General features: G+C 46.5%; 1 pseudogene; it reads left to right on the top strand.

Annotated features, from left to right (window-relative positions):
• The first annotated feature begins 3,408 nt into the window (after window positions 1–3,408).
• The window catches only part of LOC135891601 (bromodomain-containing protein 4-like), a 146,908-nt pseudogene continuing 127,978 nt past the window's right edge, over window positions 3,409–22,338 (top strand).

Here is a 22,338-nt window from a genome sequence, read left to right as displayed (position 1 = left end):
GTATGTGTAGATGTTTATTATGTGTTAATTCAGATGTGGTAAAATCCTAGTGTGGAAAAGGCACTTTGTGTTTTTCACCCTTAACTGGTTGAAGAAAACACTAGAGGGAGCGCAGGGTTTACCATGACCAGTAAACGCCTATAAAAACTGCCTTGCCAAATTCACATTTTAAAATTGTTAGTTAACACATGGTAAAAACCACCTTTGTGTTTTTTGTTTTTTTTTGGGCTAGTGAAGACAAGGCTTTAGTTTATAACTGTATTGTATCTTCCTGGTTTCACTGCTTCCCAGCCCATCTTCTCTCTGCTCTACTTCAATAAATGCCACTACTCAAAGAGTAGTAAGATGTAAGAGCTTTGGGGGATAAAGGCAATGTGTTACTCCTGGGGGAATTCTGTACCAATAAATTAAACATTCTGTGCACAATATTTTAAAATCCTGCAAATTTTGTGTCAAAATAACACTATAGAATCATGCCAGTTTTGATTATGTTGGTAGTTTATTTCATAATACCTGTCAGTAAGTATATCTGTAACAATACAGGCACACACAAAAATTCCCCCAGAAGTAGAGTTAAAGAAACCCCATACGACAACCCAGTCCCTGTTTCTCTGCCCTGTCTCCCCCAGAGCCCAGCCATGGCTCTCCCCAGCCCAGACACTCACCACCTCCCTCCTCTTCTCCCCTCCCCCCCCCCCAGACAGTCACATCTTGACCCCCCCCAGAGGCCAGCTACAGGCCTCCCCACGGGCCCAGACACTCACACCACGTCTCTCCAGAGCCCAGTCCCCCCCAGCCCAGACACTCTCAGACCCTACCCCTCTAAACCCCAGGGATCCAGAGGGAGAAACAGCCTGATGCTGGATCCTGGGTTGGCACAAAGTTTCCTGCACGCCGCAGCCTCCTTTCTTCAGGGCGTGCTGGGAACTGCAGCTGCCAGGAACCCTCCAATTCCCTCCTCCTCTCTCCCTCCTCCTCCCCCCCCCCACCCCACCTTGTCTTCTGTTTGCAAGCTGGGCTCTGCCTGGTCCAGTGGCCACCTTGTGGCAGCCAATACCTCTGCAGCCTATTCTGTAGGAGAAAAAGGAAATTCTGCAGAAACAACATTAAATTCTGCATTGCGCAGTGGTGCAGAATTCCTCAAGGAGTAATGTGTACTTTAAATAGATGAGGGCAGTTAGTGCAGTTGGATATTTGAGTAGAGAACACAGGGGTAGCAGAGGATATTCCAGAATACATCATTCTAAGTCTTCCTATGGTTTCAATTATGTCACAGCACAAGGCATTCTGAATTACCGCCAGCATAACACAAACCAGTGAGGATTTCAGAGAAGGAAAGCTAGTTATGAGGGAACATAAGAACGGCCATACTGGGTCAGACCAAAGGTCCATCTAGCCCAGTATCCTGTCTTCTGAGAGTGTCCAATGCCAGGTGCCCCAGAGGGAATGAACAGAACAGGTAATCATCAAGTGATCCATCCCCTGTCGCCCCTTCCCAGCTTCTGACAAATGGGCTAGGGACACCATCCCTGCCCATCCTGGCTAATAGCCGTTGATGGACCAATTCCTCCATGAATGTATCTAGTTCTTTTTTGACCCCTGTTATAGTCTTGGCCTTCACAACATTCTCTGGCAAGGAGCTCCACAGGTTGACTGTGCATTGTGTGGAAAAAAATACTTCCTTTAGTTTGTTTTAAACCTGTTGCTTATTAATTTCATTTAGTGACCCCTAGTTCTTGTGTTATGAGATGGAGTAAATAACACTTCCTTATTTCCTTTCTCCACACCAGTCATGATTTTATAGATCTGTATCATATCCCCCCTTAGTCGTCTCTTTTCCAAGCTGAAAAGGCCCAGTCTTATTAATCGCTCCTCATTTGGAAGCTGTTCCATATCCCTAATAATTTTTGTTGCCCTTTTCTGAACCTTTTTCCAATTCCAATATATCTTTTTTGAGATGGGGTGACCACATCTTGACACAGTATTCAAGTTGTATAAGCCAAACTTCCCTATTGAAGATGCAAATTAGTTGGTCCTTGAAATTTTTGTAAATTGCCAATGCAGCCGTTAACTGAGCTGTTTGAGTGGCCCTTCAGAACCTGGACTAGTGCCAAGTAACTGGAAAAGAAATTTTTTTCTCAGGGTTCTAGTTGCCTAGAAATGTTTGGCTGGGTATGTCTTTTTGCTTTAGGACAAGGTTAAGATAATTAAGTTACTTAGAATAGTGAAGAGTCCATGAAAAGGACACTTTGGCTTAGTTTAATCTAGTGACTACAGCTTCCCAGTTTTGACTGAAATGTGAATTAAAAGCACATACCAGCATCTTTGGAACCTGCTTATCTCCATTTGTTCCTATTTAAAGATGGTCTGGTTCTAACTTCCAAGATTTTCTTTCTTTGAGAATTCAGTTGCAAATGAAGGATGGACTTTTTAGAAGAGACAGTCTGAAAGGATATTCATAGTCCAATCCAGCAGTTGGATGGTGACGTTCACCTTGCCATATGTTGGAATGGAGCATATAACTGCTGGTAGAAAGTAATTTTTTATTGGGGAAGCATACATTTTGTGCTCTGCTTCATCACAACTGAAAAGCACCATGAATGATGCTGCAGGTGCCTGTTATGCTTTCCTCTGACATCTATTAAATAGCAGTGTTTTTAATAATTTTTTGTATGTCTTGGGAAGGGGAAGTTGATATGCAAGTTGTAAACGTAAGTAGAATGGCCGATGACTCTAAAATGGGGTAGTAACTTCCCTTAATAAAATTGTCTTCCAGGATGTATTCTTCGTAAGAATGTCTTGCATACTGGCTGGCAAAAGTTGACCATAAGATTAAATTAAGGAGTCTGTCGAGGTCTGATATATCGTTCATTGTTGACAGTTGTATTGCAAGTGGCCTACACAATTTCTTTTTTTCACCTGGGTTTCACAATTGTCAATATCAATACCATTTCCAGCTGATGAAGGACATGACTTGTTTTAATTCCTAACTTGTGTTCTCTCTCGTCATGAAATTACAAAGATAATAGACTTCAAAAAAGAACTAGATAAACCCATGGAGGATAAGTCTATCAATGGCTATTAGCCGGGATGGGCAGGGATGGTGTCCCTAACCTCTGTTTGCCAGAAGCTGGTATTGAGGGATAGGGAATGGATTACCTGTTCCGTTCATTCCCTCTGGGACACATGGTATTGGCCACTGTCAGAAGACAGGATACTGGGCTAGACGGACCTTTGGTCTGGCCCAGTATCGCCGTTCTTGCATTCACTTTTTGTGTCTTGGAGTACAGTTTTAAATACACCTCTAAAGGGCATGGCACAGGTCCTGGGATGGAGAAACTTAATTTGTCTTGGGATCTTTAGGTCTAATACTAATGTAATATACACCTTTTTTTCGTACAGATCTTTCTTTCAATAATAAAAGCTGCAGAAATGAAGGTGAGAGGGTAACAACTGTGAAGAAAAACAGAACACATAAAGGGTCATCTCTGCTTCAAGGTAACTATCAGACATTTTACTTCCTTGTGAGCCAGGCCATAATATTCAGGATGACATGACTTTCAGGCTGGATTTTTTTTCAATGGTGTTTAGGGCATACAGCATGTCTGCAGGACCTTATGGAGGGTCTTCACTCCTACCTTGAGGTTATGGCACAGCAGACTTTTTTTCGTGGTGGTGATGGGAAATTAAACCAATTACAACAATCTTCTTTTCATGCAGTTGTGTATAAATCTGAGCTTGTCATATCCTCTCAAGGCTGGTTTACACTTAACTATTAAGTCAACATACCTACAGTACTCAGGGATGTGAAAAATTAACCAGTGGAAGAATTCTTCTGTTGACCAAGCTATTGCCGCTTGGGGAAGTGGATTGCCTACATCAATGGGAAAAACCCCTTCTGTTGATGTGGGACGTACTATAACGCTGCAGCGCTATGGCGCTGTGCCGCTGTAATACCTTTAGCGTAGACATGGCCTTAGTAACCTTGTGTTCTTTGAGTGCTTGCTCATGTTGATTCCAATTAGATGTATGTACGCCATGTGCATAGTCACTGGAAGGTTTTTCCCCTATGAGTACCCATCGGGTCAGCTCAGGCGCCCCTTGGAGTCACACCTTCATGGCACTGCGTATAGGGCCCTGCCGACCCACTGCCTCTCCTTACTGACAGTGACAGTTGTCAGAGTGTTCTCTTTTCTCTTGTTTTCGAACGATCCCCTAGTGTACTCGTAGTTCCTACCTGTAAATAGTTTCAGTAGTTAGTTAATAGTTTTTAGTGTAGTGTCATATTTGAACCCCCTCCTCTTGTTAGTCAGGATTCCCTTCCCCTGCCCGGGGCTAGGGCATGCCTCGGTCCCAGGGGTTTAAGCTATATGGGGTCTACCAAAAGCTGATGTCAAAGGGCGACCCGCACATGTCCTGCTTAAGGTGCTTGGGGAATCATAGAATATCAGGGTTGGAAGGGACCTCAGGAGGTCATTTAATCCAACCCCCTGCTCAAAGCAGGACCAATTCCCTACTAAATCATCCCAGCCAGGTCTTTGTCAAGCCTGACCGTAAAAACCTCTAAGGAAAGAGATTCCACCACCTCCCTAGGTAACCCATTCCAGTGCTTCACCACCCTCCTAGTGAAAAAGTTTTTCCTATTATCCAACCTAAACCTTCTCCACTGCAACTTGAGACCATTGCTCCTTGTTCTGTCATCTGGTACCACTGAGAACAGTCTAGATCCAGCCTCTTTAGAACCCCCTTTCAGGTAGTTGAAAGCAGCTATCAAATCCCCCCTCATTCTTCTCTTCTGCAGACTAAACAATCCCAGTTCCCTCAGACTCTCCTCATGAGTCGTGCTCCAAGCCCCTAATAATTTTTGTTGCCCTCCGCTGGACTCTTTCCAATTTTTCCACATCCTTCTTGTAGTGTGGGGCCCAAAACTGGACACAGTACTCCAGATGAGGCCTCACCAATGTCGAATAGAGGGGAATGATCATGTCCCTCGATCTGATGGCAATGCCCCTACTTATACAGCCCAAAATGCTTTAGCCTTCTTGGCAACCATGGCACACTGTTGACTCATATCCAGCTTCTCGTCCACTGTAACCCCTAGGTCCTTTTCTGCAGAACTGCTTCCTAGCCATTCGGTCCCTAGTCTGTAACAGTGCATGGGATTCTTCCGTCCTAAGTGCAGGACTCTGCATTTGTCCTTGTTGAACCTCATCAGGTTCCTTTTGGCCCAATCCTCTAATTTGTCTAGATCCCTTTGTATCCTATCCCTACCCTCCAGCGTATCTACCACTCCTCCCAGTTTAGTGTCATCTGCAAAAGGGAAGAAGCTTCAGTGATACTGATAGCGCCAGCCTGGCCCCACCAGCGCTGGTACACCATGCTTGTGGAGCTGTCATTGGACACCCCAATCACCCCACCTTTAGTTCCGGACCTGATCACCCAGCACCACGGCCAGCTCCAGCATCCCAATCTTGAGTCTCTCCATCTCACGGTTTGGAAGCTGCATGGTTAAACCCGGTAGAGCTCACATGCTCAGATCCTGTTAGGGAGGTTCTCCTTGGCAGTAGGAAACCATCCACCAGGGCGACCTACTTGGCCAAGTGGAAGAGATTCTTGATCTGGTGTTCGCAGTCGTACCTCTCCGATGCAAACATCAATATCCTTTATTTTGGACTGTCTGCTACATTTAAAGAAGCAGGGCTTGTTGATTTCATCGATAAAGGTTCACTTGATGGCCATTTTGGCGTTCCACCCAGGAGTGGCAGACTGCTCGGTCTTCGCTAACCCAGTGGTGGGGTCGTTTTCTTAAAGCACTGGACAGGTTATACCCGCAAGCTCGGCAACCGATCTCGGCATGGGACCTTAATCTGGTGCTTTCGAGGCCGATGGGGCCTCCATTTGAGCCCTTAGCGACATGTTCATTAGTCTATCTGTAATGGAAGGTGGCTTTCCTGGTCGCAATAATTTCAGCTAGTAGTGTGTCTGACTCAAGGCCCTCACATCTGACCCTCCTTATACCATCTTTTACAAAGACAAAGTGCAGCTTCGGCTGCACTCAGCCTTTCTCCCTAAAGTTGTGTCTCAATTTCATGCCAATCAAGTCTTTTTCCCTAAGCCTCACGCTAACAGCCAGGAGCAGAGGCTCCACTCTGTGGACTTTCGGCGGACATTGGCCTTTTCTATCAAGTGAATGACGCAGTTTCGTAAATCAAACCAGCTGTTTGTTGTGGTAGTGGGCAGGATGAAGGGCTTCCCGGTGTCCTCTCAAAGGGACCTGCCCCCGTGCTGATGGCACATTCTACAAGAGCGCAAGCTTCCTTGGTCGCATTCCTGGCCCAGGTCCCAACCCAATCCAGATCTGTAAAGTGGCAACGTGGTTCTCAGTCCACACTTTTACTTCTTATTATGCTGTTACCCAGCATGCCAGGGACGATGCAGTGTTCGGCAGAGCAGTGCTTCAGTCCAGCGGTTCCATGAACTCCGCCTCCTAGGTAAGGCTCGGGAGTCACCTACTTGGAATCAGCATGAGCAAGCACTCGAAGAAAAAACAGTTACCTGCCTCTTGTAACTGTTGTTCTTTGAGATGTGTTGCTATGTCCATTCCAGGACCCACCCGCCTTCCCCTCTGTCAGAGCAATCCGGCAAGAAGGAACTGGAGATGCGGCGGGTTGGCAGGGCCCTTTATGTGGCGCCATGAAGGTACCACTCCAAGGGGCACCTGAGCCGACCCAATGGGTACCGCTAGGGGGAAAACCTTTTGCTGACTGTCCACGCGACACGCACACACCTACTTGGAATGGACATGAGCAACACATCTCGAAGAACAGTTACAAGAGGTAGGTAACCGGTTTTTTACTTATAATTGAGTCAGTCTTGTACTACCTATGGTTATAACTTGCACCTCTGCTGGCTCTTCCTTAGCAGTCATGTGCCAGAGCCCTAACCCTCTCTGCTGGCCCTACCCAATGCCCCGTTTGACCTTTACATCTTTCACTCAGTTGCCACGTAATCTGGCTTCTTTCTTTCTAGCGGCTACAATAAAGTCATGTGACTATATGAAGACCTATAGTAAATAGAAATTTCAATGGAAGTATGTAATAGACTAAAAACATTCCGAAAAGTGTTTTATTAATTATTGAAATGAATAGCAATACAGTATTGTTAGCCTTTTAACTATTGGAAAGCTTGTTTTGCTGCTTATTTAAATGTGACCTGCAAAGAAGAAATTTGGGTTTGTTATTAATCTCAGATGTATAAATGTGGCCTGAAAGGAGTGTGAGTGTGTGTGTGTGTGTGTGTGTGTGTGTGTGTGTGTGTGTGTGTGTGTGTGTGTGTGTGTGAAATTTCTTCTTGGGTTTTTACATTAGCAGTTATTTATTATAAAGGTCTTTACTTCTCTGTTGCTGGAAGATGTTAGAGAACTAGCTTGCTTTTATCATACAAGAGCCTGAAACCTGAGCCTTTGAAAAGAGAGAGGATTTTTTGTTCAGATAGTTTAATATTCTGGTTTCAGTTTAATGCCTGTTTAACAAACACTTGAAAGAAAAGCTCTCTATGAAAGTGTCAGCATTCTGCCCCATAAAGTACAGGCTAAGGCAGTGGGCAAACTACGGCCCACGGGTCAGATCTGGCCCGTCAGGGCTTTGGATCCAGCCTGCAGGATTGCCAGCCCTGTGGCGCAGTGGAGCTAAGGCAGGCTCCCTGCCTGCACCCGCCCTGCGCCGCTCCCGAAAGCGGCTGGCACCATGTCCCTGCGGCCCCTGTGGGGGCGGGGGCAGAGGGCTCCGTGCGCTGCCCTCTGCCCCCGCCCCCACAGGGGCCGCAGGGACGTGGTGACGGGGGGTGGGGGCAGAGGGCAGCGCAAGGAGCCCTCTACCCCCGCCCCCACAGGGGCCGCAGGGACATGGTGCCGGCCGCTTTCGGGAGTGGCGCGGGGCCAGGGCAGGCAGGGAGCCTGCCTTAGCCCCGCTGCACGCCGCTGCCATCCTGGAGCTGCTCCAGTATGGGAGTGGCGCGGGGCCGGAGCCTGCACCCCAATCTCCTGCCCCAGCCCTACATTCATGGCCCTGCGTGCAATTTCCCCACCCAGATGTGGCCCTCAGGCCAAAAAGTTTGCCCACCCCTGGGCTAAGGGCTGGTAGTCTGCACTGCAGAGGCTTTGCATGGTACAGCTGTGCAGTGGCTATGCAGCATATACTGGCAAAAGGCAAGTATAGTTGTCAATAGTTTAATTATATCTCCCTGAACGACAGCTGTGTGGTTAGGGGTGTGTGACTTTTTTGCTCTCCTAACCAATGTAGCTATGCTAGCAAAACTTTGTTGGATAGACCTAGCCTTAGACTTTCCCACTCGTGTCCTCCTAGATGCCCAAGAAGAACAGGGAAAACTATTTAATATTCCTGATATTGCCTGGGTAAGACACACAGAAAAAGCTTTGGGGGAAAATGGTCTCCTTTGTTCATCCCTAAAGAAGCAGAACAGGGGACACAGTCTTTTTTTTTTCCCTTTGCAGGTCACCTTTTAATGCTGCCACATAATTTAAATCCAGTGTAGTGCAGAATAATGGGGCTATTGATCTCTTTGCGTTCTGAGTATATTTAATGAGGAACATGGAAGGCTTCATGGCAGTATATTGTGAAAATTTGTTATGGGGGTCAGGAAAGAGTATAAAAGTATGTGAGATGTGCATATATGGAAGAATTGTGCTTGGCATGGGCCAGGTGAGAATAACTGGGAACAGTGGGATGAATTGGAATAAAATTAAATTAAAAAAAGAGAAAAGCTTCCGAGCAACCTATTAAGGTGGATAGGTTCCTTGGGAAAGAGTGGGGAAGTGCTATTGCTTAAGATGTTGAAGGGTAGACAAAGCACTGTATAGGGAGCTGCCCTGCATGGGCCAGAGCATGGGCAAGGTGAGCTTGAAGGACTTGTCCATGGCATCTAATTCTAAGTTTCTGCCATGATCACAAAGCAGTTTATATCTCTAGGGGCAAAAGGACTTTGATAAAATGTGAGTAGTAAGCACCTGAATGAGATCTCTGGATATGGAGGAGAAACTATGCAGGTAACCATAGATGTCAGAGTTTACACATAATTGTGTGAACAAGGATTAAGGATTCTAATAACAGATTATTGCAGTATGACTATTAAATTTGTTCCGGACAATGTTGTCTTGCTGGTGACATGAATGCTATTCTCACCAGCTGCCTAAATCGGTCAGATGGAAAAGTAATCCTATTTGTGATTCCCCACTGACACAGATTGCATAATTAAAATAGGGAAGATCTGCTGTGAATTTAAATTAGCTGTTTTTGTATTTTGCTGCTGCTATTTGTGGGTTTTAAAGCTGTATAGTGAGGTGAAATTGCACCAATATTTGCTTAAATGTTATAACTGTTGGACATAAGTGCCAATTCCATGTTGAGTTCATGGTATAAGAATGGATTTTTATATAGTCTTAGTAAAAGCAAATTCAGCCCACCCACTTCCTTTTTTGTAAGGGATATTCAAGAAATTGATGAAACCGCATAAATTAAATTAGCAGTTGGGTCTAATTAAATACTTTGCATCATATAGCTAAGGATATCAAACACGTTCCCTTTGGAGTACATATTCCTAGATTCCAAGACCAAACGGGACCATTGTGATCATCTAATTTGACCTTCTGTATAACACAGATCAGAGAACTTTCCCAAAATAATTCCTAGAGCAGATCTTGTAGAAAAGCATCCAGTCTTGATTTAAAAACTGTCAGTGATGGAGAATCCACCATAACCCTTGGTAAGTTGTTCCAATGATTAATCATTCTCACTCTTAAACATTTATGCCTTAGTTCCGGTCTCAATTTTTATAGCTTCAACTTCCGGCCATTGGATCAGACTGCTACAGACTAGGGACCGAGTGGCTAGGCAGCAGTTCTGCAGAAAAGGACCTAGGGGTTACAGTGGACGAGAAGCTGGATATGAGTCAACAGTATGCCCTTGTAGCCACGAAGGCTAACGGCATTTTGGGCTTTATAAGTACGGGCATTGCCATCAGATCAAGGGACGTGATCATTCCCCTCTATTCGACATTGGTGAGGCCTCATCTGGAGTACTGTGTCCAGTTTTGGGCCCCACACTACAAGAAGGATGTGGAAAAATTGGAAAGAGTCCAGCGGAGGGCAACAAAAATTATTAGGGGCCTGGAACACATGACTTATGAGGAGAGTCTGAGGGAACTGGGATTGTTTAGTCTGCAGAAGAGAAGAATGAGGGGGGATTTGATAGCTGCTTTCAACTACCTGAAAGGGGGTTCCAAAGAGGATGGATCTAGACTGTTCTCAGTGGTACCTGATGAGAGAACAAGGAGTAATGGTCTCAAGTTGCAGTTGGGGAGGTTTAGGTTGGATATTAGGAAAAACTTTTTCACTAGGAGGGTGGTGAAGCACTGGATTGGGTTACCTAGGGAGGTGGTGGAATCTCCTTCCTTAGAGGTTTTTAAGGTCAGGCTTGACAAAGCCCTGGCTGGGATGATTTAGTTGGGGATTGGTCCTGCTTTGAGCAGGGGGTTGGACTAGATGACCTCCTGAGGTCCCTTCCAACCCTGATATTCTATGATTCTATGGCTGGGGCTCGCTGCCCATGCAAGCCGACGCTCTGGCTCTCCGGTGCCTCCGGAAGGCGGCTCCTCCCTGCCGAGCCAGGGCACCGCTTTTTTAGTGTTACCGTATTTCAACAATCAAAAAAGAGGACGGGGGGGAGTCCCAACTGAGCCCTGCCCCCATCCACTCCCTCCCACTTCCCACCCCCCGCAGAACCTCCAACTCTCCCCCTGCTCCTTGTCCCCTGACTGCCCCCTGCTGAGACCCTCCCCCCTAACTCCCCCCCTAGGACCCTACCCCCTACTTGTCCTCTGGCTGCCCCAACCCTTATCCACACCCGCGCCCCCAGACAGACCCCCGGGACTCCCACACTCTCTATCCAATCACTCCCTGCCCCCTGACTGCCCCCCAGAACTCCTGACCCATCCAACCCTCCTCCTGCTCCCTGACTGCCCCCCAGGACTCCCCTTACCACTATGCCGCTCCACGTGGAGCTAAACCAAACAAGCTGCGGAGCACACAACCCCTCCCCATCAGAGTGCTGCGATGCGATGCTGAGGCAGGGGGAGGGAGGGAGCGGGGGAGGGACTCTACCTGCTGGAGGCCAATGGGAGCAGCTAAATCAGGCCCAGGCGCCCAATCAGCCGCGCCACACTCTGCATGAGGGGAAGGGAAGGGAGGGAGAAAAAATCCTGGGCGCCCTAGGCGACTGCCTAGTTCACCGGCCCTGGGCGAATCCGACAGCCCCACCCCGCCGCTTGCCCGCGGGCTGCACAGTGAGCCCCCGCGGGCCGCATGTTGTGCAGGCCTGATCTAGACTGTTCTCAGTGGTACCAGATGATAGAACAAGGAGTAATGGTCTCAAGTTGCAGTGGGGGAAGTTTAGGTTGGATATTAGGAAAAACTTTTTCACTAGGAGGGTGGTGAAGCACTGGATTGGGTTACCTAGGGAGGTGGTGGAATCTCCTTCCTTAGAGGTTTTTAAGGTCAGGCTTGACAAAGCCCTGGCTGGGATGATTTAGTTGGGGATTGGTCCTGCTTTGAGCAGGGGGTTGGACTAGATGACCTCCTGAGGTCCCTTCCAACCCTGATATTCTATGATTCTATGATTCTAGTAGATTCTTAAACAGTTCTCTGTGGAGGACATTCTGGTGTTCTCTGGAGAGCATACCCTCATTTCCAGCTGCTAAATTGGACAGCTGAAATACTTCTGATGTATGTAATTTCTGTAATTGCCACAGGGATGTTATGTAATAGTCTGTTAAAATGTGGTCAGTGCTATGAACAAGTTTGTGATCTTACAGAAGCTGAAATTTGGCCAGGGTACTTGGTCAAATATCCTGACTCTTATGCAAAGTGCATTGGATGACTAATGGCACAAATGTTGAGACATTTTTAAAAAGGTGTCATTCAAAAGACAAATATCCAGCTATATACCACCCCAGCACCATGCTGGAGTGTTGGGTTCAGTATACGTTCTTTGCCTGGCACAGTGGGGTTATGGTCTGTGATTAGCGCTGCTAAGGTGAGAGTGCCCCATACTGAATCATAACTTTCCTCAATCTTGTGTGGGAGCCAGAAGTCTTAAAATAGTTTTGGTGTCTGTCCTATATTGTGTACCTTAGTTTAAGGATTAGCACTGTAGTTTTCTTAAATTTTTGCTGCACTTCTGAATTAACAGCTCCAAATCATGGTTTCACTACCTTTTTATTGTAAGCAGATGCATGGATGCCATGGTGGAAGGTAAAGCTATGCTGACTTGCTCAGCAGAGCTGCAGTAAAGATTGGATTAAATGTGTATATTATGTAAATTGCAATAAAGCTTTTATATAGGAGAATGATGTGTAAATTAAGATTTATAGTTTGATACATGTTTAAAGGCTCAATACTGTGTTTCTTTCAAAAATATATAATCTTGTAGAATCCTTTCTAGATACATACATGAGCAGCTGGGCGTGGAAGCCTGTATGTGGGAGCTAGGAGTTCTGTTCCTGGCTCTGCAAGACATGTGACCTTGTGTAAATTAATCTCCCAGCTTCAGTTTCCCTCTGTAAAATGTGTATAATACATGTTTCTTAGGGTTAGTGAAATGGAATTCATTATAATTTCTAAAGCACATTGTGATCCCGATGTATTTGAATGGCAAAGTTGTATCTCCCTCTCTCTGGACACACAGTTCATTCTCAGCACATTTAAAAATTATTCAGACTGTTTTGTGCACCCTTTGAGAAATTAAGTAAGATGAATTACCAGTCTTCAGTGAGGATCAGTTGTTCTGGTGAGTGAATACATTTATCAGCTTTTGTGGAAGCACAATATGAATTTTCTACTAAATTAAGATGCACTTGTTTGTGTCATTAGAGTTGTGCAAAACACTGTTGCTCTGTTTCCCCATGGTGCAGCTAGTGGTATAGTTGTATACAGATTGATGCAGTTTTAGAAAATGCAGGGCAAAATTTTCATCTCAGCCTCTACTAGACCTGGCCTCCCTTTTCTGTAACTGCAATTTGCAGGCATATTTAACTCAGTTATTTTCAGGTACAGTTAAAATACCTTGAAACCACAAAATAGATAGATATCCAAGGGACAGTAATTGCAAGTGCAAAGAGGCTTGCTTTTGAAAACCTGGCCCAGAATATTCCTTTACTCATTATAGACACAAGGTGGGTGTGGTAATATATTTCATGAGACCAACTTCTATTCATGAGAGAGACAAGCTTTCGAGCCACACAGTTTTCACAGTTGCAGCTTTCTCAAGTGTCACCTTCTGAGCTGAAATCTTCAGTGTTTGCTCTCTGCACAGAAGGGGAACTTTCATGAAGTTGAGTAAAATCCCTTTCACTTTAATTTATTTATTTTAAGAATTGAACCCTTCCCTTCCCTGTCTCAAGCAATGTGTTTTGAAACCTCCAACTTGACACACACACAATCCTCAGTGAAGGACAGGTGATGTTAAATGAGAGGAGGGATTAAACAGTGATATTCTATTCTACAAGAATAGAAAATGCTGTTTACTATAGGTGGAGCTGATAGCAACCAGGCTTCCTTGGCTACCGGGCGGAGAGGGGAAGAAAAAGAAAGATGGGCCAAGCTTCCCCCCAGCTACCCCCTGTACCCAGTGCATGGGCCAGCAACCTCCTCCTGTGTGTTCCTCCTCTGTGGCAAAACACAGGGCAAGATCCCCTGCAACTAGTGAGCAAGGAAGAGAGAGCGTGCATGTGAATAAGGCTGGGCTGGGCTTCTCCTCTGCCCACCCCCCACTAACCACTAGATCCAAGTACTCATCCCAATTCCTCTGGGAAACAGCCTTCAACTGCTGCTAGCTAATGCTGTTAGTCCTGTGGGTCCAGTAGCAGTAGTCTGTACTTCAATGTTGAAGATTCAGAGGTCAGATGCTGCTGATGACTCATGATAGGGTTGGGGATGACTGTTAGTTGCATGTAGTTTTTACCTTTCTTGAAAGAAAAAAAAAATGACTAGGAAATATCTCTTTCCCCCCCCCATAACTTTTTGTTTAGGTTACAAAGTCAAGCACTTGAAAGTTAGGAAGTGCCAGATTTACATTTGCATGTGACCTTAATTTGGGCCCCTTGTTCATAGAATCATAGAATATCAGGATTGGAAGGGACCTCAGGAGGTCATCTAGTCCAACCCCTTGCTCAAAGCAGGACCAATCCCCAGACAGATTTTTGCCCAAATGGCCCCCTCAGGGATTGAACTCACAACCCTGGGTTTAGCAAGCCAATGCTCAAACCGCTGAGCTATCCCTCCCCTATATATTCATTATGGTACAGTCTTTTTATATGATACTTGTGTTTTTCACAGGATGTGCACAACATGAATGCACAAGAGGGTAGAATTAAGGTCATGCAAGCAAACCTAAATCTGGCATTTCCTAGCTTTCAGGTGCTTAACGTACACTAAATAACATTAGTTAACAAAATACTTGTTTGTGTGTGTAATATGTAAAATGACTGACAACCATATTGTAGGAGCGTTAATATCTGTGCTATCAGACTTATTTTTAAATGGACAACTTTAATATCACCTTAATGTTGGGTTTTTTATTTAAAGTTTACTTACTTTTTTCCCTGGCAAGCTGTTTGTACATATCATGTTTTTGCCCTTTTTACTTCCCATTTGCACCTTTTCTGCAATAGTTTGTGTTCAAATACATGTTTGTGGCTTTAGCGAAGCAACTGGGAAGACCGTTATGATCTAAAACTGCATTTAAGCATTACCCGCGTTTAATTCTAACAACTCTTATTTGATACACAGGCCTGGGAATAGAAATAGTTTGTGTTTTTTGTTTGTTTTTTTGTTTTAAATGGGAAAGCCAAGGCCCCGCTTTAAAATGCAGCTATTGTATTTGCCTTCTGTGATAGCAGCACAAATCTCTCAGTATTAAGACCCTAACTCAATTGCGGGATGATCTTCAATAATTGCAGCTGAGTCGCGGACAAAGCATAGAACAGGGGTCGGCAACCTACGGCCCGCGAGCCGATTCTGAGTGGCACGCTGCTGCCCACCGAGAGGAGCAGGGGCGGAGGGGCCGGAATGTGGGAAGAAGGGGAAGGGGGAAGCTTGGCTGCCGCAGGATCAAGCGTCTGCCTCCTGCCCCCGCAGGGGAGAGCGGTGGGGAGGGGGTCACGGCCCCCCGCCCCACTCAGCCCCCCCGCCCCCCGCTCTCCCCTGCGGGGGCAGGAGGCAGAAGTTTGGTCCTGTGGCAGCCACGCTCTCCCCCCCCCCCCCGTTTCTTCCCACAACGTGGTGCATTCCGGCCCCTCCTCCTCCCAGAGGAGCCAGAGCCGAGCGCAGCGTGCTGGTTGCTCCGTAGAGGAGGCAGAGAGAGGTAGGGACGGGCCTTAGGGAAGGGGGTGGAACAGGTCATATCCCTCCCAGCCCCCTGCCCTGAGCCGCTCAGGGCAGGGGGCTGGGAGCACCCCCACGAGCCGAGCACCCCAGCCTTCTGCCCTGCACCTCCCCACCCCAACACACACCCATCCCTCTGCCCTGCACCCCCCCACACCCCCCCAGCCTTCTGCCCTGAACCTCCCCCACACCCAGCCTTCTGCCCTGCACCTCCCCACCCCAACACACACCCATCCCTCTGCCCTGCACCTCCCCACCCCAACACACACCCATCCCTCTGCCCTGCACCCCCCCACACCTCCCCCAGCCTTCTGCCCTGCACCTCCCCACCCCAACACACACCCATCCCTCTGCCCTGCACCCCCCCACACCCCCCCAGCCTTCTGCCCTGCACCTCCCCACCCCAACACACACCCATCCCTCTGCCCTGCACCCCCCCACACCCCCCCAGCCCTCTGCCCTGACCTTGAGTCCCCCCCCAACACCCATCCCTCTGCCCTGCACCTCCACACACACCCCAGCCCTCTGCCCTGAACCCCCCCCACACCCAGCCTTCTGCCCTGCACCTCCCCACCCCAACACACACCCATCCCTCTGCCCTGCACCCCCCCACACCTCCCCCAGCCTTCTGCCCTGCACCTCCCCACCCCAACACACACCCATCCCTCTGCCCTGCACCCCCCCCAGCCCTCTGTCCTGACCTCGAGTCCCCCCCCAACACCCAGCCTTCTGCCCTGCACCTCCCCACCCCAACACACACCCATCCCTCTGCCCTGCACCCCCCCCACACCTCCCCCAGCCTTCTGCCCTGCACCTCCCCACCCCAACACACACCCATCCCTCTGCCCTGCACCCCCCCACACACCCCCCAGCCTTCTGCCCTGCACCTCCCCACCCCAACACACACCCATCCCTCTGCCCTGCATCTCCACACACACACCCCAGCCCTCTGCCCTGACCTCGAGTCCCCCCCAACACCCAGCCTTCTGCCCTGCACCTCCACACACACACACCAGCCCTCTGTCCTGAACCCCCCCCCAGTCTTATGCCCTGCACGTCCACACACCCCAGCCCTCTGCCCTGACCTCGAGTCCCCCCCAACACCCAGCCTTCTGCCCTGAACCCCCCCTCACCCAGCCTTCTGCCCTGACCTCGAGTCTCCCCCCCCAACACCCAGCCCTCTGCCCTGAACCCCCCCAGCCCTCTGCCCTGACCTCGAGTCCCCCCCCACACCCAGCCCTCTGCCCTGAACCCCCCCAGCCTTCTGCCCTGCCCTCGAGTCTCCCCCCCCCCCAACACCCAGCCCTCTGCCCGGAACCCCCCACCCAGCGGGCTGAGCAGGCTGGCGGCGTAAGATCAGCATTTTAATTTAATTTTAAATGAAGCTTCTTAAACATTTTGAAAACCTTGTTTACTTTACATACAACAATAGTTTAGTTATATAATATACACGTAGAGAGAGACCCCTTCTAAAAAACGTTAACATGTATGACCGGCACGCGAAACCTTAAATTAAAGTGAATAAATGAAGACTCGCACACCACTTCTGAGAGGTTGCCGACCCCTGGCCTAGAATATCGCGGAAAGTAATAATGGACCTTTATTAATAGGAGTAATTTGGAAAAGCCGCAGTAGATGTATTTGTTTCAGAAAAAAATGCTGGAATGATATAAACATTCAACTAGTTAGGCCTGGAATGTTTTTTTATAACCAGACAGTTTGGTGCAACTACAGGGCTGTCCCTAGGGGGCAGGGCAAGCGGGGCAGCTGCCCAGGATGCAAAGCTGGGGAAGGAGGGGGGAAGTGGTAGGGGATAGAACCCTGCAGCGGATCTGATATTGCCAACCGTACTTCTGCGCTGCTGGTGGTGGCAGTGCTGCCGTCTGAACTGGGCAGCCGGAGAGTGCTGGATGTTGGCTGGGCATCCCGCTCTGAAGGCAATGCTGCTGCCAGGAGCAGCAGTGCAGAAGTAAGGCGACAGTACTATGCCTGCTGCAAGGCTCTACTCCCTAGTGTGTTTCTCCTCATTTTTTCATCCCCGCCCCATCCCCCTGCTTTGCACCTGGGCATCTGCCTCCCTTGCCCTGCCCAAAACTCTTCAAGATCATTTAATGTAATAATGGGAGGGGAGCGGGAGGAGGAGAGTGTGTGTTGCAAACCTCAATGTATGCAAAATCATGAACTGTGCAAAGTAAGTTAATTTAAAACAAAATTGCGGTGGAAGCCTAATATTGTGGAATCCGCAATATCGCAAATGAAGTCGGACCTTACTCATAAAATGACCTAGTAACTTGGCCATTCTCCAGTCTGCAGTATTGGATTCCTTTTACAGGCTGTGAGTCAGCACTTTCGGGTGAGTCATGTTTTTTAGTCATGTGCCCTTATTGTAGGGACTGATGAGAGGAACAAAGACTCAGTGGAGGAGAAACTCAGTCTGAAGCCAGAAGACAGTATACTTCCTGTTTCCTGAGGCTAGTGGTGCACTTACTGATTAGAGTGAGGATTGTTTGTTTCACTTACACTGACTTTTCTTTCTGGAAACATCTGAGTTGCTGCTAATGGCTTATAATCTTAGTTCTTCAGATAAATTAAAAATGTGAAATGAACACTGTCAAATCTTCAGTTTTTATTTTACACTCCATTCAACACCTTTTCGAGCTTGACATTTTACTTTGGATAAAATTTTCAAAGCGCTTAAGTGATGTAATGGCCTGTCTCATTGACACTTAAATCACTTTTGAAAATGGAACGTAGGTGCCTAAGTCACTTACGCACTTTTTGAAAATTTTATCCTCTCCTCACCACCAGTAGGTAAATGGCTTGTTGATGATGCCTCTGTTTGCTTGGATTTAAAATGGATGGAATCTGGTTAAATTGAAATGTATTTTGGAAAAAAAAAATTAGGCTTGACCATTTCAGATGACCTGCCCCATTTTTGCTGTAAGGTTATGTGATGAATACCCTAAAAATGCCCAGGTTGTATGGGTATTGGCACAGAAGAGAACCTACTACACGTACATTTGTGTGCCTGTGGTTGGGATGTTAAGTTCCCAGAAGTCATGGTGGGCTTGGTCCCATGCTTCTGGCACACCTCAGCATCCATCTGAAAACAGAGGAGGATCCATTTTCTGCCTGAATAACCTCTTATATTAAATTGTTTTAGACACAGGGTGCCTCAGTTAGCTCATTTAAGCGAATATGCAGGTCATTTTAATTGCTGGATTACAAATAGCCCAAATAAAGTAGTGGGAAAAGAAACTTTTTTTGTTTTTTGTTTTTTGTTGTTTTTTTGGACTGTGACAAATAAGGGGACACCTGGAGGCAGCTTGTTCAGAATGCAGACTAATACATGTGTCTTATTTTAAAAATATTACATGTGCTACCCAGGAGCCACAGCTTTTTTCTGGAGCATGCCTTATTCACACATTCTTTTTGAAACCACTTGGTTTTCCAGCTTCATGCTGTTAATGGAAGCATCTTGAAACATCTGACTAGCATAATTGCTCTAACATAGAATCCTAGAATATCAGGGTTGGAAGGGACCTCGGGAGGTCATCTAGTCCAATCCCCTGCTCAGAGCAGGACCAATCCCCAACTAAATCATCCCAGCCAGGGCTTTGTCAAGCCTGACCTTAAAAACCTCTAAGGAAGGAGATTCCACCACCTCCCTAGGTAACCCATTGCAGTGCTTCACCACTCTCCTAGTGAAATTTTTTTCCCTAATATCCAACCTAAACCTCCCCCACTGCAACTTGAGATGATGCAACATGATGTTGTTGCAGTATATCCTACCCCTAGCATCTTGAATGTTTTCTTCTGTGTGTCTAGGAAATGCAGCTCAGAGCTCGCCCACCTGCTTAACATCTTGTTCGCCTTTTACTTTCACAAGACTGTCGTGTCCTGGTGCTCTCTCCTTACCTGTGATTGTTCGTTCAGAGTGAGTGTGAGTGTGTGTATAAGTGTGTGTGTTGGTAAAGCTTCCTCTGACTTCTTTTTTAGGGGTCCTGTTTGACTGTCTTTGTCCTCTCCTCTTCTCCCTCTATACCCTATCTCACTGGGTGAGGTCATCCACTCTCACTGCATCGACTACAGTTTCTGTGCTGAACTTGCAAATCTATCTTTCTGTTCCTGGCCCATCTCTTGATCCAGGCTGTCACCTCTGCCTTTATTTTAAAGGTATCCAGGATAACTGGAGTGCACAACACAGAAGTGGTACCTTCTTTGATACCTTCCTAGTTTATACCAACACTCTCTTGGGCATGGCTTCTCTCTTACAGAAACTTTCTCCAGCATGTCATTCTGGGGCTGACCTTTTTAATTTGGCAGGACCATGTAGCAGCAACGTTAAACTGACCATTTACAACTGACTGCTCGATCTCCCTCTCTTCCAACTGTCATGTTTGTACTTCTTGTTTCACTAGTTTTTCCTTTCTAATTCCTGAGAATTCACATCTGCTGTCAGCTTAAACTTGATATGGCTAAAGCTCTCCCCCACTACTGAACACATCACCATCCATCCTGTCTCAAACCCATAACCTGTGGGGTCCTATCTCATCCAGGCAATATTCACATTCTGCTGCTGCTTTCACAATTTTTTTAAGACCCTCTTGTCCATACTCCTATCCAGGCTCCTGTTATCTCCCACAACTTCTCTGGCTTCCTTGATAGCTGCTGCTCCATGCCTCTCCTTTAAACACAGAGCTTCTGAGATCACCTGGATCCATCATTCTGACCATGTCGGCCTCCTTACCTCGAATCCTTTGTTTTGCTCCCCGTTCTCCACCACATCAAATTCAAGCCTTCAAAGCCCTTCACAGCTATTCATCCTCACTCATTTGACTGTCTCTTGTCAAACTCCGAAGGATGACAGCCTTAGAACCCCATTTGCGCGTTTGTCCCATAACCACCTCTGTTTTTTCCTCTCCATAGCTTCCCTTATGTGTGGATCACCGGTAGCTTTTTTTCAGTATAGCCTATCAGCACCCTCTCCTGACCAGTCTGATGCATTGCAGCCACATTGTTTTCTGCATCTGCACTCAGAGCAGAGGTCCCTCCAGAGCATTTCATGGCAGGCTGGAAAAACAGAGAGTCCAAAGTCTTTCTGTTCTGCAAGGGTGAGTTTGAAAGACTGGTTTAAGATGAAAACAGAAGCCAAAATAATTCAGTCTTTTTCCTCTGAAAGGAAAGCCTAGCACATCTTTAGCAAACAGAACTTAAACATCAGAGGGGTAGCCGTGTTAGCCTGGATCTGTAAAAAGCGACAAATAGTCTTGTGGCACCTTATAGACTAACAGACATATAAACAGGTTAGCCTTTTTGTCTGAAGAGTAAATTGTAGTAAAACAGTCTATTGTGAAGCTCTCTTCAGGCTGACTACAATCCCACCATGAACAAATATGAAAGAAACATAATCTCTCTTCCTTGGAGCAAGTCTTTCTAGGCTGGGTATACTCACCATGTGAACAAATCAAAGAAAAACAAACTTAGTTTCTTCACTAACTTTTGCCTACTGGTGTGGCACAAACTTTCCCAGAGGCCCACCGCACAGGATGATCTATTTACTCCCAGCAATAGTAGCAGCTGCCTTCCTGTTTCAATATTTGCTCCAGCCTGTGTTGCTTGAAGGCTAACAGGCCCTAGCTGACTCTGAATCTGTTCATTGATCCGTGTCTTCCCATCTTGAAGCCTCCTGGCTTCCTTCCTTGGTCATGCCCTGAACTGTAGTGGTCCCCTTAGGGATAGTATATTCTATCACAGCAATATTTCCCTTAATTACACTTTTATCTGTTTAAGTTTTTAAAGCAGTTTTGAAATTGTCTCGTTGTAATAGTAAGGCAGTTGTCTCGTCTCTTATTTTCCATGTTGGCACCAAAAAATAAAAAAAAAATCCCCTGTCAGGGGAGAAACTTTAAACATTAAATTGTTAATTAACATTTTACTAGGCAGCATTTTATGGGTGCAAAAAGTCACATTAGTGACTGTTAAACTGTCTAGTAATGTGCTTTTGCTCCTGGCATTATGGGTGAAAAATTAAGCTAGTAAAATGGTCTTGTTAATGCATAGTAAAATCTTAATTTATACTTACCCTTCTGCAGCTATTATTGGGAAATGCTGCTCTCTTTTGAGCACCTGTAGATCTACCAAATAGAAATCTTACAAGGTTCTTAAGATTTTTTTGTTCCCTCCCAAGGCACCTCTATCCCATTTTGCTCCATGGAAAGACTTGTGTCCTTTCCATGAGACAGGCGGTAGTTCTGGGGGGTTTCTGGTCAACTGCTAGAGACAAGACAGATTAGCTACTCATCTCATCTGAGACTCCACAATATTCAGATTACATCAAGTGGCAAATCAGTTCTGTGACTTTTGGCTTCTCCTTGTGAGACAGTTCCATCATATTAACCAAGAATGTTTGTATTTGGTAAAATCTTAGCTGAACAGCTTGTCAGTTTTCATCCTGTTTGTTATGTATATGGAAAAGGTGTGTGTAGAACAGAGCCCTCTCTGGCTCTGTTGAAATGGCAGGAGAGTCCAAGCAAGACATCCAAGAAAGCATGTTTAGTGCAAAACCCTCTAAACGTTCGAGCTAAACTTTTAAAGTGGAGATGCTATAGGTTGTCCCCTTCCCATGCCTAGTAACAAGGTTTCAATGCAGCAGGTACTATTTGCCTTGATAATCACAGTTACAGTATCTCATGAATGATTCAGGATTTAGTGAGCACCAGGGTTCTCTGGATAACTTAAATCTGTTATATGAAGTTGGACCATCTTCTTCAGCAGAGACTTAAGTAGGATTTGTGAATGGCTGGCCCAGAGAGAGTGAAATAAATGACTTGGGTGCTAGGGAAAGACATGGAAATAATCCTTACCTCAGCTGTTTTACACTG

This window comes from Emys orbicularis, chromosome 19 (genome assembly GCF_028017835.1).
Source record: "Emys orbicularis isolate rEmyOrb1 chromosome 19, rEmyOrb1.hap1, whole genome shotgun sequence".
Lineage (NCBI taxonomy): Eukaryota > Metazoa > Chordata > Testudines > Emydidae > Emys > Emys orbicularis.
Note: the sequence above shows the minus strand (reverse complement) of the source record. Positions and strands in the feature narration are given on the sequence as shown.